The sequence below is a fragment of the Xiphophorus maculatus genome, chromosome 8 (assembly GCF_002775205.1).
Source record: "Xiphophorus maculatus strain JP 163 A chromosome 8, X_maculatus-5.0-male, whole genome shotgun sequence".
Lineage (NCBI taxonomy): Eukaryota > Metazoa > Chordata > Actinopteri > Cyprinodontiformes > Poeciliidae > Xiphophorus > Xiphophorus maculatus.
The window spans coordinates 20,340,036-20,344,699 of NC_036450.1; the positions used below are offsets into that span (position 1 = coordinate 20,340,036).

The following is a 4,664-nucleotide window of genomic DNA, read 5'->3' on the forward strand; positions in this document are numbered from 1 at the left end:
GCAGTGAGCATCATAAATGTGGACCTTTTTCTATGTCAGTGATTTGGAGTTTAAATCATTAAAGTACCAGAGGAAACATTCAAAAATCTGGTCAGTAATTCTAGGAAAGTTTTGATTGTTTTATTGACTGATTGATGGAAGAAGTTTTACATTGAAAAGGGGTGCTTTTTTCTTCTAAACCTAAAATGTGTTTTAATTGTTTTATAACCTTTTGAGATAAACATGTCTTTAATTTCAACCAAAACCACCACGGGTATGAAGGACTTTGTGCAGCCCTGTTGAGACAGAGCTCTGCATGTTGAGTGAAAATCTCAGATTACAAAACAGACAATCTAAAAGTCAACTAGCAGATGGTAATATAAAAAATTAAACAGAACCCCACTCCTGCTTTTCAAAATGAAATTCACTAAAAAATAAATATAAATAAAGTCAATGAATGTGAAAATCAGCATTTGTATGCAGTGTTTGCATCACCAGCATTTATTGGTGATAAAATGGCTTCTTCTACAAATGATAATCCTGCTGTAGTCGAATTCAGATACTTTGGTGATTATTTAAATATTCATCAAAGCTCATTCCAACAATGTTGCTCTGTAACAAGACCTGAATAGGTCTAACAGTGGTGTTTACTTTCTTCTAAGAGCAACATATTTATTCTGTTTTTCATTTTTATCACACTTAGATGTTTCCTATCATTACCCTGGATTTAAAAATATGTTGAATAATAATAAAAAGCAGCTTTCAAATAATTATTTCATTCATTAAGCAAAAAAGAAATCCAAACCAACCTCACCCGAGGTGAGAAGGTATTTTAAGTGTTTGCAATAACTGGCAATCAGTTTTTTACAGTGCAATTGAGGGATTTCAGACCACTTCTATTGGCAGAATAGTTTTAAATCAGCCACAATGGTGGGATTTCAAGCAGGAATTGCAATCATAATCTGTCTGAGGTTATACCACAGAGTCTCAGTAAGATTTAGGTTCAGACTTAATGCCACTCAGACATTTATAGATAGATTGGTGCTGTGCACCGGATCATTGTGCTGCTGCTTTGTCCAAATGATTTTGAGCTTAAGGTCACAAAGTGAAGGCTGGACATTCTCTATCTAGAGGTTCTGGTATAGAGCAATTTAATCAATTATGGCAAATATTTTCTGTCCTGGGGAAGTAAAGCAGGCCAAGACCTTCACACTACCATGTTTGACTGTTTGTGTTAATTTTTGTGTCTTTTTACTATTATTTCGAAAACATACCTTGTAGAAATGAGAAATGAAGAAGTTTAAAATAAAATAAAAAGAAATTTTGGTATACCAGCAGCTTCTGGAAAGATTCATCACTATCGTATGTTTTCTCCATTTGTGGATGAGAACTGTATTCACTGGAGTCTCAAAGCCTTTGACACTGTTTGCTTGTGCTTATTCAGATTTGAAGACATTCATGCAGTTGCACATTTCACGACTAAATTGCTTACAGTATCTGACGAAGGCCAGTCGAAAGTCAAAACCTAAGTTGTTATTTTCCATCCTCCTAAAATCCGCATACTCTTCTACCTGTTACTTCTCAAGACATCAGCGAATGTGTCAGAGTCCAGAGGAATCCCAAGGCTTTGTAAAAGAACATGGAAATGTGTTTCGCCACTAGCTCCGGAAAATAAAAATCTATTAAGTTTGAAATTAAAATCTAATTAACCGTTTTGTATTTGTACCATCGTCACACAATTCACATCATAACTTTGAAATGTCAGTACCGAAGACACTGCCACTATTCCTCTCCAGTCAGGATTAGTGCAACTAAATGTGATCTTGAGAAAAATGGCTCCATTAGGAATGGATTACCAGACCTATTCAAGCCTGAAAACTTTAGGCCCTGCTTCATCAAAGCTGTGGAAACTGTACACTGATGAAAGTCTACTCTTATCCCTATAGTGCCAATTTCAACTCAGTTGGATGTTGAGTATAGTCTCTAATGGGGGTCAGACCTAAGGGTGTAGTACTGATGACTTCAAATCATCAGACTTTGAGTGCAGCCAATACTCTCTGACATGGTCAATCTGAGATATTCATCAAAGTATTTGAACTTTTTTTTTCTGACAAGGCTTGCATTATTGTATACACATTTTAGTATACACGTTCATATAATTTTTCTGTGCACAAGCCCTTTATAATATTTAGATTTACAACTGCATTTAAATTTTAAATACCAAAAAATATATTAAATATATACTGTACTTACTAAATTGACATCCGGTGCTTGGTGGTAGTACCACGGTGGGAGGATATTATTTTGGGCTGGAACAGAAAAGCTGATCGGAGTTGATATAAAGGAAGTAGAACGGTCCACATTAAAGTCCAACCTTGAGTGTTTAGTCCAGGCTAAAAACCGTTTTATCCCACTCTCTCCATTACTTGAACACAACGTTGGTCATGTGATAGCAAAGGGGTTATGTTTACAAGCTGTTGTGAATTTTCCCTAATCAGTAGAGGGGGAACTTGCTGGAGTTACTGCGTTTGGGCCATCTCAAACAAATGCTTATTTGGTTCATGTTTAATAGTGAGCTCACTTTCAACTTGAGTACATGAGGCTGAATGTAGAAGTGTTGACTACTGCTGTTTTTTGTGTTTTGGAGTGCTGGAGTATTACATGCAATTGGTGAGTGAGGTTGTTTATGCTGCTAGCTTTTTGCTGTTGTCTACCATTATAGTGTATTTCAATGGGAGAAGCATTGAAATACACTACATGCTAACCTAATGTATTAGCATTTGTTTTGTATTTACTAGTTTTGTGTTTTCATTGCTTTATTGTTTTCTGTGTTCTTGTTTGCAGTGGAGGATGTTTTAAAATGACCTTTTTAATAAGAGAGCAAACTTAGCATTTATAATATTTGGCTTGGGTTAAGCATTTAGTTTATTTAGATGTTGAATGCAAAATGTATTAAATGATTGTAAATAATTTGAAATGAATGCATATTTCTTACATCTTTAAGTGTATAATTTTATTCAAATATTAACTTGTATTCTCCTCATCTTTGATTTATTATTCAGTTTATGCAGTATTGCTATTTACCTGGATTGTTTTTATATGGACACTCAGTTTATGAACTACAACTATTTTCCTGGATTATTGTTGTTATATGGACATAAAATCTTTGGACTGTAACTGTTCTGCTCCTGTTCTTTTGGAGTTGTGGATCAAAAATGATACTTCTGTGTATGATGTGAACCGTCCTACAAACTAGTGCCTCTACAAATGTTTTCCATTTTTGGGGTTCTGTTCCTTTTGGATTTGTATTGCGATCGACTAAACCAGCTGAACATCCTAAGTGCACTTTAACATAAATTAACCAAACTTGTCTGCAGATTGTAAATATGGGGAGTATTGTTTTTGTTTTAGTTTTTCAAGGCACTTTAACATATGGTACCAGCATTAATATGAATTATGTGTCTGTTATTTACCTTTCCTTTTTCAAGCCAAAACTTTAGCTTGTGATAGCCCACAAATTTTAGCTATAAATTCTGCTATCACTGCACATGTTTAACTTATATGCTCCAAATTTGTGGTAAAGCTCAAAAATCTCCATCGATGCATACATATCACCCTTTTCTCCTTCCTGGTCACACACACCTTCACTGCTGCAATCAGCATGATTTCACCTACATAGGATCTGTTCTATTTAAGCGCTCTCCTGCCTGCTTGTTGGTGCCTGATTGTTGAAAACTCTCCCCCCCCCCCCAGTAGATGTCCGGTGTTTCTTCCATGCTCTTGTCTGACCTCCTCATTAGAACTTTGTACCCTGGATTCTTCTGCCTTGCCTTCATCTGATTTCTGCCAAGCATCTGATCTCTGGGCATTGACTCTGTTTCTGTGTCCTGACCACCAAGCCTTACCAATCCCTAGGATAAACAGTCTTATCCCTCCGTCTTTGTCCGTGACTCTTGTCCATCTCACTGCTATCCCTCTGGATCCTGAATTTGTTACTGCTGTGTCTTCTGACTTCTGTGTGCCGAACCAAGCCTGCTCTATACTTTTTTCTCTTTTTTTTTTTTTTTCCATTACCTGTTGTGACATCATCCTGTACGCCCTCTGCTTCCTAGTTCCTCTCAAGAGAGGTGTAAGCAACAACACAGCTTCCAGGCAGGAAAGGAAGTGTTTGGATACAGAGATGGTCACCTTCTTTTGGAAGCTCACAAAGGATAAAAAGCGTGTAGGGACATCCATCTCAGATCAAAGCCTGTACACTGGTCCAGAGAAAGGTTAGTGGCTTTTTTTGTTTAATGTTTGCAAATTCTGACTTCTCTACAGCTCCTAAACTGTACTCTTTCTCTACAGAGATTATCCGACTCCCACCACTTGCATATTGAGAATAAACCTTGTTAAACATGCTCTGTGCCTGCCTGCATTTTTATGTTCTTTCTCTTTTTGGGTTTGTAAAAATGTGCCCTAAAAGGTTTAGAGGAGGGGTATGCATATGCGTGCCACACTTCACATCATGCATCATTTTCCTTCCAGTTCACAATTACGTACCTCTATGTGTTGGCCTCTCACAAAATTTAAAAGAATAATAATTTTATGGTTGTGACAAAATGTGGAAAAAAAAGTGTGAAGTTTGTAAAACCATGTGCAAAGCCAAAACCTGGAGGCTTTACGTTTGGCATGACGAAATACTT

General features: G+C 36.6%; 1 long non-coding RNA gene across 1 annotated transcript; it reads left to right on the forward strand.

The window, feature by feature from the left end:
• Positions 1 to 2,488: 2,488 nt before the first annotated feature.
• On the forward strand, positions 2,489 to 4,377 carry LOC111609595. The gene is made up of 3 exons (XR_002753204.1): positions 2,489 to 2,649; positions 4,092 to 4,250; positions 4,327 to 4,377. It is a non-coding gene; the product is annotated as an uncharacterized LOC111609595 (long non-coding RNA).
• The last annotated feature ends 287 nt before the right edge of the window (positions 4,378 to 4,664 follow it).